Source organism: Mesoplodon mirus, assembly GCF_964341445.2.
Source record: "Mesoplodon mirus genome assembly, chromosome: 1".
Taxonomy (NCBI): domain Eukaryota; kingdom Metazoa; phylum Chordata; class Mammalia; order Artiodactyla; family Ziphiidae; genus Mesoplodon; species Mesoplodon mirus.
In genome coordinates, this window is record NC_138976.1 from 21,415,043 (window position 1) to 21,429,817 (window position 14,775).

The 14,775-nt window shown below is 41.1% G+C and overlaps 1 protein-coding gene across 5 annotated transcripts in view; it reads left to right on the top strand.

Moving 5' to 3' along the window:
• The window catches only part of UNC13B (unc-13 homolog B), a 232,903-nt gene that overhangs the window by 91,523 nt on the left and 126,605 nt on the right, over positions 1-14,775 (top strand). The gene's annotated exons all lie outside the window — the stretch shown is intronic.

Consider the following 14,775-nt stretch of genomic DNA (forward strand, 5'->3'; position numbering starts at 1 on the left):
CCTCCGTTATTCTGTTATTGATTCCTTCTAGGGTATTTTTCATTTCAGCTATTGTGTTGTTCATCTGTTTGTTTGTTCTTTAGTTCTTCTAGATCTTTGTTAAACATTTCTTGTATTTTCTCAGTCTGTGCTTCCATTCTTTTTCCAAGATTCTGGATCATCTTTACTATCATTACTCTGAATTCTTTTTCAGGTAGATTGCCTATTTCCTCTTCATTTATTTGGTCTTGTAGGTTTTTACCTTGCTCTTTCATCTGTGACATTTTTTTTTGTCTCTCTTTTTTTTTTTTTTTTTTTTTTATGAGGGGATTGTGTTCCTGTTTTACTGGTTGTTTGGCCTGAGGCTTCCAACACTGGAGTTTGTAGGCTGTTGGGTAGAGCTGGGTCTTGGTGCTGAGATGAGGAACTCTGTGAGACCTCACTCCGATGAATATTCCCTGGGGTCTGAGGTTCTCTGTTAGTCCAGTGGTTCGGACTTGGAGCTCCCACCGCAGGAATTTCTGCCTGACCCTGAGCTGGCAAAAAAAAAAAAGAGAACAATAACAAAGTAAAAAATAAAATTAGACTAGGAAACTAACAGATATGTTAGAAAGAATGTAAAAATAAAAATATAGGTGAATCAACAGCGGAAGGTACATCAGTACCACAAGAGTAAAAAAGAGGAGGAGGGAAAAGAAAAAAAAGGGGGTTGTGGGGGAAGGCCTTGGCTGTGGAGGGTGGGGCCTAAGCAAGGGCGAGGTTTGGGTTGGGGGTGGGGCCAATGCTCAGGACTCACAGGGTTGGAAAAGGTCCTGGGGGCTGTGTCGGGTGGGGCTTAGGTTCAAGGAACAGTAGGGGCCCAGGTGTGCCCCCACCCCTCCTCTCAGGGCAGGGGACCTCACTTGGGAGCCCAACAGGCTTCCTGGGCTCGAGTGGGTGGGGCAAACGCCCTCCTCTCTCGCCACTCCAGTCTGGGGTCTGGGAGGGCCCCTCCTGTCTGCCTCTCCTGATCTCCCTGGCCTCCCTCCTATGCCCAGAAAGACCCACACAGCCTGGAGGGGGCTTGGAGGGCAGGGGATTGCCCTGGGAGCTCAGTAGGCTCCCTGGGCCTGAGTGGGCGGGGCAGTCGCCCTCCTCTCCTCTTCCGCTCCTCCGGGATGGCCCCTCCTGCCTACCTCTCCTAGTCTCCCCTTGGCCTCCTTCCTGTACCTCCAGGACCCACGTGGCCTGGATGGGGCTTGGGGGAAAGCAGCTTGGGAACTCAGCAGGCTCCGTGGCCTGAGTGAGCCAAGCTCCCTCCCACCTGCCTCTCCTGATCTCCCTGGCCTCAGGGGCACCGATCTTGTCTGCCCTCCACTTCTCCTCTCCCCTTGATCCCCCTACGTCCAACCGGCTCACTCTGGGGTTTCTCCCGTCTCCTTGGGGGTCAGAGACCCCCACCAGATGCCGGCAGGCACCGTAGTTGTGGGGAGACGCTCTCTAATATATTTTTTTGAAAAATTTTAAATTGTAAGTTTAAAAAGGAAAGTGGCATTTACCCTTTACTAGATTCAGTAATTAACATCTTGCCACATTTGCTTCTCTTCCTCCCTACCACTCTTTCCCATTTCTGTCCCCCTATATACATATGTAAAAATACACATGTGTATTTTCGGAATCATTTGAATATAAGCTTTAGACTTTATGACACATCAGCATGTGTCTCCTAAGAGATAGAACAGTCTATATAACTAAAATACCATTATCAGAATCAAGAAATTTAACATTGCTACAATAGTATCTAATATACAGTTCATATTCAGAATTCCACAATTGTCCCCCATGTATTTTTATAGCCATCCTCCCCCACCAGTGTATGATCTAATCAAGAATCACACATTTTTATTTTGTTGTCCTGAATCTTTAACTCCTTTAATTTAAAAAAAACTTGCCTTTTTAGTCATTTATGACACTGTTTTTTTTTTCAATCAGAAAAATATTTTATTCTAATTATAATGTCTACTGCAGATGGCAGGGTACACTAGTATGGGTTTCTGGGAAGCCATTTAGCAATACATACCAAGAGCCTTTAAAAATTCATGACCTTTGTTTCAACAGTTGAATTTCTGGAAATTTGTCCTAAATAATCAGGAAACAGACAAGGATTTGTATAGAAAGGTGTTCATTGCAAAATTATTTAAATAGCAAAATTTGAAAATGACTTAATAGTTAAACAACAGTAAATGATAATAGTCATAAGATTTGAATATGCTTTGAATAACGTATTGGGGAAATTTTCATGAAACTTAAGCTTCATGAAAATGAAACTTTTAAGTTAAGAAGTATACAAAACTCTTACCCTCTGTATATGTGTATGTGTATATGTATATACATATGTACATATGTAACTTAAGAGTTTTTGCATACCCCTAAAATTCATATGTTGAAGCTCTAGCCCCCAGTATTTGGAGATAGGGCCTGTGAGGAGATGATAAAGGTCAAATGAGATCATAAGAATGAGGCTCTAATCTGATAGGACTGATACCCTTTTAAGAAAAGGAAGAGACAGCAGAGCTTTCCGTGTGAGGACATAGCAAGAAGGTGGCCATCTGCAAGCCAGAAAGAGAACTTTCATCAGGAAGCAAATCAGCCGGCACCGTGATCTTGGACTTCCTAGCCTTTAAACTTGTGGGATACAAATTTCTGTTGTTTAAACCACCTAGTCTGTGGTATTTTGTTATGGCAGCTGAGCAGACTAGTACAGATTTTGGTGCTGAGAGGTGGGGTGCTGCTGTAACAAATAACCTAAAAATGTGACAGTGGTTTTGGAAGTTTGGGTAATGGGCAAAAAGGCTGGAAGGATTCTGAGGTGCATGCTAGAAAGAGCCAAGGTTGCTATGAAGGGACTCTTGGCAGAAATATGGATATTAAAGGCTGTTCTGGAGAAGTGTCAGATGGAAATGAGGAACGGTTTATTGGAAACTGGAGGAAAGGTGATCCTTGTTATAAAGTGGCAATGAACTTGGCTGAATTGTTCGAGTGTTTTGTGAAAGGTAGAGTTTATAAGTGATCAAATTGGGTGTTTAGCAGAGGAGACTTCTAAGCTAAGCAATGAAGGTGTGGCTTGGGTCTTCCTTACTGCTTGTAATAAAATGCAAGAGTAGAGGGTTGAATTGAAGAAGGAATTGTTAAGTAAAAAGGAACCAGAACTTGGAGATTTGGAAATTCTTAGCCTATCCTTAGCCTATATATTGTGAAAAATGAGAAATCTTGTTCTGAAGAAACCACTAAAGAGATCATGGGTGTGACTCATGGACTAAACCAGCCATCAGCAGAAGCCAGGAATAGAGATGGAATTATACCAGCAGAGACATTGCCAGTTTCAACTAAAGGGGACAGAGAAAGAGGGATGGAATGAAGGAAGACTGTTGGATTTCTTGGATTCTACAAGACTAGATCATAGAGTTATTTGACTGTAAACGTGTGCTATTCTTTTTTAATGGTTTGCTGTTTTTTTGTTTAATTTATTTATTTTTTGTTTTATTTTTGGTTGTATTGGGTCTTCATTGCTGCGCGTGGGCTTTCTCTAGTTGCAGGGAGCGGGGACTACTCTTCGTTGTGGTGCGCGGGCTTCTCATGGCGGTGGCTTCTCTTGTTGCAGAGCACGGGCTCTAGGCACACAGGCTCAGTAGTTGTGGCACACGGGCTCAGTAGTTGTGACCCGCGGGCTCTAGAGCGCAGGCTCAGTAGTTGTGGCGCATGGGCTTAGTTGCTCCGCGGCATGTGGGATCTTCCTGGACCAGGGCTCGAACCCGTGTTGCCTGCATTGGCAGGTGGATTCTTAAGCACTGCGCCACCAGGGAAGCCCACGTGTGCTATTCTTGAGGAAAGGCAAGAGCGATCCGGAAGGTGATTTGGAGAATATCAGGGCTGCCAGTCTTAGCACAGGCCCAAGGGACAGAGATGTTTCCTTTTGTTTCAGAGGATGGCCACCACAGAGAGCTATGGGAACCAGGGCCACTCTGTAGAGCTGAGTGAGTGACAGTGCCACCCAGTGGAAGGTGTGTCATTGAACCGAAGAGAATTGTTCTCTAGCCTTAAGATCTAATGGAATTTGCCTTGCTAGGTTTTGGACTTGCTTGGGACCTGTCACTTCTTTCCTATTTCTCCCTTGTGGAGTGGGATTATCTTTCTGTCCCACCATTGTATTTTGGAAGCAGATGTTTGGTTTCACAGGTTCACAGCTGGAGAGGAATTTTGCCTCAGGATGAATCATAACTGGATTCTTACTCATATATAATTTAGTTGATATTTAAATGAGTTTTTGGACTTTAGAGTTGATGCTGGAATGAGTTAAGACTTCTGGGGCTCGGGCTTCCCTGGTGGCGCCGTGGTTGAGAGTCCGCCTGCCGATGCAGGGGACGCGGGTTCGTGCCCGTCTGGGAAGATCCCACATGCCGCGGAGCGGCTAGGCCCGTGAGCCATGGCCGCTGAGCCTGCACGTCTGGAGCCTGTGCTCTGCAACGGGAGAGGCCACAGCAGGGAGAGGCCCGCGTACCGCAAAAAAAAAAAAAAAAAAAAAAAAAAAATAGTGAATCAGCATCTGGCAAGGACTTGATGAGATGAGTACTCACATATTCTGCCAAGGTGTGAAATTAGTACAACCTTTCTAACTCAGTAATTTCACTTCTAGGAACTATTCAGGGAAAATAACTTGAGATGCAAAGGGACATTTATAAATAGGTTTTAATTATAATGGAGAAAAATTGCAAAATTAATAGAGGAATGGGTAATTGTGGCATTTCCATATAATGGAATAATATGTTTAAGTAATTTTTTAAGATACAGAAAACAATTATGTGAATAAGTTTTTAAAAATGAGTAACCTAAACTGATTAAGTAGTAGGATCCCAATTATCTAAAAAATAAATTATATACTCATAGGCATAGGAACAAAACCTAGGAAATTTTTTTTTTTTTTTTTTTTTTGCGGTACGCAGGCCTCTCATTGTTGTGGCCTCTCCCGTTGCGGAGCACAGGCTCCGGACGCGCAGGCTCAGCGGCCATGGCTCATGGGCCCAGCCACTCTGCGGCAGGCATGTGGGATCTTCCCGGACCGGGGCACGAACCCGTGTCCCCTGCATCAGCAGGCGGACTCTCAACCACTGCGCCACCAAGGAAGCCCGGAAATATTTTTAATAGTGGGTCTCGGTGGTAGGATTGTGGGTAAATTTTTTTTTCTTTATACTTTTTTGTACTTTCTAAATTTTCTCCAAATGCATTTATTTTATGATAATTTAGAAAGTAACAAATATTTATTAAAAAAATGATCCCAGGCCTGACAATATAGAGGCAGGTCATTGTAGATTTAGTTTTTTAGTTTGGATTTGAGATTTAAGTGAATGATGGTTGGTTTTTGAGGTTGACACAGTTTTTAGTTCAACAGTACTAGTGATTCCTTCATTGAGAGTTCTAAGTAGCTCTTAAAGTTGTGTCTCTTCTGTTAGTAATATCCCTAAGGTCTGTCCTAATAAATTACTATGGCTGAAATAAGTTTTGGGGCCTGTTTTTTCATTTGTAAAATGACCTTTAAGCAAGCTTGACATTTTGATTGAGATACAGCCCATCATTGATGTTTCAAAGAGATTTCTCCAATTGTCTGTGAAAGGTTTGCTTCACTGCTTTTGTTACAATATTGCCTATTAATAGTGCCGTGTCAGATCATAAACCAAAATTTCCTGAGTATGAATCAGTCTTTTAAATTAGTAAAGTAGGGCATAACTCAACATATTGTTTAAAATTTTTCTTAAAAAATGCATCAGTTCGGGCTTCCCTGGTGGTGCAGTGGTTGAGAGTCCACCTGCCAATGCAGGGGACGCCGGTTCGTGCCCGGTCCGGGAAGATCCCACATGCCGCGGAACGGCTGGGCCCATGAGCCATGGCTGCTGAGCCTGCGCATCCGGAGCCTGTGCTCCGCAACGGGAGAGGCCACAACAGTGAGAGGCCCGCATACCGCAAACAAACAAACAAACAAACAAACAAACAAAAAATGCATCAGTTCAGAACAGTTGGATGTTAGTCACATGCATGAATAACAGTGACCAAACATTCAGAAGCATTGTCAGTAATACAGTTTGCCTACCTTGTTATGATATCTTATTTGACCACCACTAACTTCAAAAGGATTTCTTTTACCAACATGCCCAGAAGAGACATGTTTATGTAAAATGTCTTGCCCTTTTTTCCTTTTCAACTCTTAGTGTTATATATCCTGGTGATCCATTGTGCTGATATTATTGATCCTAGGGAAGCATGAGGTGTTAGTGCTTCCCACTACTCTTAATCCATCAGGCCTGACATGCTGTATCCCTAGTCTGCACTACACTCAAATATTCCTCTTATGTCATATTATTCTTGGTCTCCATCTAAAACTGTCCACTGCCATGCTATGACTTGTCTTATTTTTAATATTCTACCTGTTTGGGGAGGCAGAGAAATAGGCCATTCTATATGTATACCAGATATTCCTCACCTGAAAGATTAGATTACTGCCTGCTCTGCAGATGATGGTGTAATTCCCCTGCTAGAATCAACCAAATACAAAACTCTGGGCAGGTACAGCCAATGCTGCTATTAGTTCCATTTCTCTACCTACCTCAAACAAGACTAGATTTATGCTTGTGAGGTATTCTAGTTGCCTCTCAATGAGGAACAGGACTTGTTTTCCTAGTCAGGTGATGGTGAACTCTAGCAGAACATGAAATTTTTTAAAAATTAATTTATGTGTTTTTATTTTTGGCTGTGTTGGGTCTTCGTTGCTGCACATGAGCTTTATCTAGTTGAGGCAAGCAGGGTTTACTCTTTGTTGTGATGTGCAGGCTTCTCATTATCGTGGTTTCTCTTGTTGCAGAGCACGGGCTCTAGAGCACGGTCTCTAGAGTGCAGGCTCAGTAGTTGTGGCACACGGGCTTAGCTGCTCCACAGCATGTGGGATCTTCCCAGACCAGGGCTCGAACCCATGTCCCCTGCATTGGCAGGTGGATTCTTAACCACTGCACCACCAGGGAAGCCCAGAACATGAAATTTTATCCACCTCTTTCTGGTGGGTCCATGCCGGAAGGAGTGGACCCAATTGGCAAATACTCACTGTGTCAGGGCATGATCATGTACAGCAAACTATGGGACTGTCTGTCACTCTAGCACTTTACCAACTTTACCAACTTGAGAGGACCTGACACTCCTGACCATCAGACCTAACTATCTTGCACAGCTCCAGATAAAAAGGAAGCTTGGCTGGTACCAGATCCTGTGGTCTGTTCTTTAGCAATTTGTTTTCTGTATTACTTATTTTCCAGATGACAGTAGCCACCATGCTGATAGCCCCTGCCTATCAAGAGATCCCTCTGTTAGAGAACTTAGTGACCTCACAGTCACCACTAGTATTAGCTTTCAAGAGCATGTAGTAGGTAAATCTTTTCTGAAGGGATAAAGAATCCCTTACCATAACTTTTGAAGGGACAGAACCCAGCCTATCCTCTATATCCTTTTGCAGTGTCATGTTGCTGTTCCATGGCAGGCCACTTCAAGACATTAGCACAAATGGTATCGATCAGGGGTCCCCAACCCCTGGGCCACGGACCGGTTAGGAACTGGGCTGCACAGCAGGAGGTGAGCAGTGGTTGAGCAAGCGGAGCTTCACCTGTATTTATAGCCGCTCCCCGTCACTCCCATTACTGCCTGAGCTCCACCTCCTGGTAGATCAGTGCCAGCATTAGATTCTCATAAGAGTACAAACCCTGCTGTGAACTGCGCATGCGAGGGATCTAGGTTGCGCACTCCTTGTGAGAATCTAATGCCTGATGATCTGAGGTGGAGCTGAGGCAGTGATGCTAGCGCTGGGGAGTGGCTGCAAATACAGATTATCATTAGCAGAGAGGTTTGACTGCACAGAGACCATGATAAATCAATTGATTGCAGACTCATATTAAAACCCTATCAGTGAGTGGCAAGTGAAAACAAGCTCAGGGCTCCCACTGATTCTGCATTATGGTGAGTTGTATAATTACTTCATTATATATTACAGTGTAATAACAATAGAAAAAAGTACGCAATAAATGTAATGTGCTTGAATCATCCTAAAACCATCATCCCCCCACTGGTCTGTGGAAAAATTGTCTTCCATGAAACTGGTCCCTGGTGCCAAAAAGGTTGGGGGCCACTGGTATAGATGATCTTATTTGCAAAACAGAAATAGAGACACAGAGAGAACAAACGTATGGATAAACAAACGTATGGATACCAAGGGGGGTGGGTAGGATGAATTGGGAGATTGGGATCGACATATATACACTGCTGATACTATGTATAAAATAAATAGCTAATGAGAACCTACCATATAGCTCAGGGAACTCTAATCAATGCTCTGTGATGACCTAAATGGGAAGGAAACCCAAAAAAGAGGGGGGATATATGTATACCTATAGCTGATCACTTTGCTGTACAGTAGAAACTAAAACAACATTATAAAGCAACTATACTCCAATAAAAATAAATTTTAAAAAAGACATTAGCATGGTCTGCTAGAACTTCTTTTTTTAATTATTAAAATTTTTACTTTATTTATTGAATTATAATTAACGTACAATATTATATTAGTTTCAGGTGTATAACATAGTGATTCGGTATTTTTATACATTATGAAATGATGACCACAATAAGTCTAGTTACCATCTGTCACCATACAAAGTTGTTATAATATTATTGACTATATTCCCTATGCTGTGTATTACATCCCTGTGACTTACTTATCTTATAGCTGGAATTTTGTACCTCTTAATCCCCTTCACCTATTTCATCTATCTCCCTACCCTCTTCCCCTCTGGCAACAACCAGATTGTTGTCTGTATCTATGAGTCTGTTTTTGCTTTGCTTGTTCATTTGTTTTGTTTTTTAGATTCCACATGTAAGTGAAATCATATGGTATTTGTTTTTCTTTGTCTGACTTACTTCATTTAGCATCATGCCCTCCAGGTCCACCTGCATTGCTGCAAATGGCTAGATTTCATTCTTTTTAATGGCTGAGTAATGTTCCATTGTGTGCATATATGTGTATAAATATATACACACCATATATATGTGTATACACACACATACCCCCCACATCTTCTTTAACCATTTGTCAATGCACACTTAGGTTGCTTCCATATTTTGGCAATTGTAAATAATGCTGCCGTAAACATGGTGAATTAGTGTTTTTGTTTTCTTTGGATAAATACCCAGAAGTGGAGTTGTTAGATATTTGGTAGTTCTATTTTTAGATTTTGGGGGAACATTGGTAGTTCTCTTTTTAGATTTTTTTGGGAACTGTTTTCCATGGTGACTGCACCAGTTTACATTCCCACCAACAGTGCACGATGGTTCTCTTTTCTCCACGTTCTCACCAACACTTGTTTCTTATCTTTTTGATAATAGCCATTATGACAGGTGTGAGATGGTATCTCACTGTGGTTTTGATTTACATTTTCCTGATGATTAGTGATGTTGAGCATCTTTTCATGTGCCTGTTGGCCATCTGTATGTCTTCTCTGGAAAAATGTCTGCCCATTTTTAATCAAGTTGCTTGTTTTTCTGATATTGAGTTGTTAGGATTTCTATTAGCTTTCTAAACCATGCCCTGCACTGAAATTGAGGTATAGGTGCCCAAGATAGTCCTGGGAGACCAGAGAAATTATTAAACTCAATCCTGTACCTCAGTCTCCTCTGGGACATTGCCACCCTGCATTTAAATACAAATTCATCCACTCCTCAAAACCATAATATAATACTTATGCTATTCATAAGTTCAAGGCTTTATAAGTGGGCTGTTTAGTCCCTACACCAGCTGACCTTTAGCTCTATCCGTTGCAGTGTTACCTCATAAAAGAAATATTTTAACTCTATAACTTTCACAGTCATTTTGTCATAATGTGAATTTCAATATATATCATGGATTTTGAGGGTTCTGTTTATTGCCCTCTAGGTTAAAATTCTGCTTTCTCAAGTCAGCTGTGATTAAAAGTTGCAGAATATATTGGTTTCCTTGTTAGTTATGAATTCTTGGTAGCCACTTTACATGGTATTAGAAAAAGCAGCACAGAGAGATTCTTTTCAGATCTCCCAGCCAGTTATCTTTTTCTGCATCACTTATTTCTAGGAAGTGGGTGAACTGGGGTTAAAACTTCCGTTTGACTCTAAGGTCCATGTTCTTTCCACCTTACAACCCCTTGATGGCAAAAATCTCATGGGACCTTTTGGGTTGGCCAAAAAGTTCATTTGTTTTTTTTCCATAAGATGGCTCTAATAGTGCTTAGCTGTCTTTAACTTCTTTCAAAACAATTTTGTTAGATCGTATTGTGACAGCTGTCATATCAGCGTGCATTTAAAAAAAACACATCAAAATTGGTGAATTTTTGTGTAGCCATTTTAATATTGAAGATGGAAGAAAACATTTTCGGCATGTTATGCTTTATTATTTCAAGAAAGGTAAACACGCAACTGAAATGCAAAAAAAAAGATTTGTTCAGTGTATGGAGAAGGTGCTGTGACTGCTCAAACCTGCCAAAAGTGGTTTGCGAAGTTTCATGCTTGAGATTTCTCTCTGGACAATGCTCCATAGTCAGGTAGACCAGTTGAAGTTGATAGCGATCAAATCGAGACATTAATTGACAACAATCAGTGTTATACCACGCGGGAGATAGTGGACACACTCAAAATATCCAAATCAAGCATTGAAAATCATTTGCACCAGCTTGATTATGTTAATCGCTTGGATATTTGGGTTCTACGTAAGTTAAGCGAAAAAAACCTTCCTGACGTATTTCCTCATGCGAATCTCTACTTAAATGTAATGAAAACGTTCCGTTTTGAAAACAAATTGTGATGGGTGATGAAAAGTGGATACCGTACAATAATATGGAACAGAAGAGATTGTGGGGCAAGAGAAATGAGCCACCACCAACCACACCAAAGGCTGGTCTTCATCCAAAGAAGGTGATGTTGTATATATGGTGGGATTGGAAGGGAGTCTTCCTTCCGGAAAACCAAACAATTAATTCCAGCAGGTACTGCTCCCAATTAGACCAACTGAAAGCGGCATCCGACAAAAAGTGTCCAGAACTAGTCAACAGAAAACATGTAATCTTCCATCAGGACCACGCAAGACCACGTGGTTCTTTGATGACCAGGCAAAAACTGTTACAGCTTGGCTGGGAATTTCTGATTCATCCACCATATTCACCAGACCTTGCACCTTTGGATTTCCATTTACTTAAGTCTTTACAAAATTCTCTTAGTGGAAAAAATTTCAATTCCCTGGAAGATTGTAAAAGGCACCTAGAACTGTTCTTTGCTCAAAAAGATAAAAAGTTTTGGGAAGATGGAATTATAAGGTTGCCTGAAAAATGGCAGAAGGTAGTGGAATAAAAGGGTGAATAGGGCTTCCCTGGTGGCGCAGTGGTTGAGAGTCCGCCTGACGATTCAGGGGAAACGGGTTCGTGCCCCGGTCTGGGAAGATCCCACATGCCGCAGAGCGGCTGGGCCTGTGAGCCATGGCCGCTGAGCTTGCACGTCCGGAGCCTGTGCTCCGCAACGGGAGAGGCCACAACAGTGAGAAAGCCCGAGTACCGCAAAAAAAAAAAAAAAAAAAAAAAAAAAAAAAGAGTGAATATGTTGTTCAATAAAGTTCTCTGTGAAAATGAAAAATTTATCTTTTATTTTTACTTATAAACCAAAGGAATTTTTGGCCAACCCAATATTTTGCTGTTCAGAAACACATTGCTACTGCCTTTTTATTTTTTAATTAATTAATTAATTAATTAAAATTTTTTTTTTGTCTGTGTTGGGTCTTCGTTGCTGCGCGTGGGCTTTCTCTAGTTGTGGCATGCAGGGGCTACTTTTCCTTGAGGTGTGCAGGCTTCTCATTGCAGTGGCTTCTCTTTTTTTTTAATTTTTTAATTTTTTTTAACATCTTTATTGGAGGATAATTGCTTCACAATGGTGTGTTAGTTTCTGCTTTATAACAAAGTGAATCAGCTATACATATACATATATCCCCATATCCCTTCTATCTTACGTCTCCCTCCCTCCCACCCTCCCTATCCTACCCCTCTGGGTGGTCACAAAGCACCGAGCTGATCTCCCTGTGCTATGCAGCTGCTTCCCACTAGCTATCGGTTTTACATTTGGTAGTGTATATATGTACATGCCACGGTGGCTTCTCTTGTTGCAGAGCACGGGCTCTAGGTGCACGGGCTTCAGCAGCTGTGGCTTGCGGGCTCTAGAGTGCAGGCTCAGTAGTTGTGGCACAAGGGCTTAGTTGCTCCGTGGTGTGTGGGATCTTCCTGGACCAGGGGTCAAACCCTGTCCCCTGCATTGTCAAGCGGATTCTTAACCACTGTGCCACCAGGGAAGTCCCTGCCTTTTTATTTTAAAATTAATTCATTTATTGAATAGATAATATGTATACTGGTACCCAAAATTTTAATGTTAAAAGGAATACAGAAAAAGGTGTCCCTCCCATTCCCGTACCCAGCCGTTTGGACCCTCTCCTCACAGTCGTCATTAGCAGTTTCTTATGAGTCATTTGAGAGGTTTTACACTTGTCTAAACATACATATATACATGAGAGATATCTTTTGATTATTCTTTTCATCCTTTGAATTTGCCTTGCGTACCATTTACTACAATAAAATTTTCATAGCTGACTATATTTGAGATTTGAATACTTCTTGATCAGTGACCCTTTTGGATTCTTACTATGTTTTAAGAATTTATTGAAACCATAGGGAAATAGATGGCTTACTTTCTGGGTTGCTTTCCAGGGCAAAAGTCTGTTTCCCTGAAATCCTGGCCTTGAATACAATAGGCATATTTCCTCTGTCCTCATTCACCCTCCTAGAATGACTTTCACACATTTGTTACTGGGTTAAGAACTTCCTGCAGTTTATTTTCACAGAATGTGTTAGTTTCCTCACTGAGTTTGAATTCTTGGTAGTCACTTTGCATGGTATTGTGAAGAATTTTTTTCCAGCATACTAAATCAGTGCCTTTTATTTTAAACTTAAAAAAAGAGAAACAACATTTTCACTACAAAAACCTTAAAATGATTCATAAATGTATAATAGAGAAGATGAAAAATTTCTCTTTAATACCTCCTGTCCAATCTACTATGAGATAACTACTTTTCACAGTTTAGTGTGTACTCTTCCAACATTTTAATTTTTTAAAAGTTAAAATTTTAATTATGCATTTTTTGAATATGTGAAAGAATACATGTAATATATATAAGTTTTGGAGCATAATAATGGAACTACTACCCATGAGCCCATCACCCATTATTTTCTAATAGAGTTTAGTAATGTACTCTAAACTTTCTTAGACTTTCCATTGCTCCCCGAGTGACAGGATTTTTTTTTCTCCACAAGCCTGGTGAATTGCAGGAGGTAGGGACATGGTCTTCTGTTTCTTTTGGAATCTGCACAGCTATTAGTCTCACTCCCTGATGTGTTAGATACCAGGGAATGAAGCCTGGTTGTTTGTGCCTGAGAGACTTCATCCTACCTGGATTTTAGGGAAAAACAATTTGGCCTTTCTGGGGGAAAAAAAGGAAAACAGTTATTATTGAAAAAGAGTGTAATTTGCAGTATTTGCTGGAAGATAGCATTCTTTTTTTGGAGGGTTGGAAATTTATTTTCTCCAGAGCTTGTAGATTCCTAGGATCCCTCTGTATTTAAGGCTGCTACACTCATATTCTGGTAACTGAGATGTGAGCTCGACAATAGCTAAAGCTTTGTCAGCAATATTGTAAGGTAATTTATAAGCATGAGAGTGCCCATGTTTATCCTTAGTAGAAATGAAGACTTTTTAGCAGATGCCAGACAGAAAGAGAATTGTCATATTTTCCTTAATTTCTCTTGTGAAGCTTTGAGACTCCAGACAAGCTTTACAGAAAAGAAGTCCAAAGCTCCTAAGTACAAGTTTATCCATCACATCTTTTTGTTTCTTCCTTCCTAAAGGTTCCTCTCTTTTCTTGGAGTATTCTTGTTCTTACTGAGTAGATACATAGACCAGAGAGTATATTTGTGGGGTCCAAGGAAGAATGAATGGGAGGATGCAAAAAATCGGGAGACCTGGCTCATAAACTAGACACAGGTGAGAAGAGGACAAATACACAAATGCAGCACCTTGAATGTTACTTAACTAATGACCTTCAGCGGGTGCATAGTAGTAACCTGGAAAGAGAGAGTATAGTGCTGAGGTGGCATGGAATAAGCAAATAGTAAAGAATGGCATAAGTGTGTTCAAAAAGGCTTTCCAAGGAGATGAGTTTAGAGATGACTTTTAAGGAGCTAATTGAGGTGTACTGATTGAAAGGAAAGCTTGTTCGTAGTAGGATAAATGAAAAGTATGGGGAAAGGATTTTTAAAAATGCCAAATTATATGCTGAGCATATTGGCTTGGAGGGAGTGGAGTGATGTCAAAGTTGTACTTGCTAATCTGCAGAAGGGACTGAGTCCCTCTGCTGTACACAGTTTTCTTCAAAGAGTGAAGATATTCACGGCTGGCCCAGTTTGGCAGATTCACTCTTTCGGGAGCCTTTTCTTTTATTTCAGATACCTAGTGTCCTTGTCACATAGCATCCTCTCTCCTTTTAAATCTGCTGTAGGACTGAAAGTTTTGTGCCACTTAAAATTTTTGTGGCTGTGACTAAAGACCTATTTCTGTGAACACTGGAAGCAGAAGAGCAAGCTTTAGGTCACTGATTACTTTCACTTATTTATC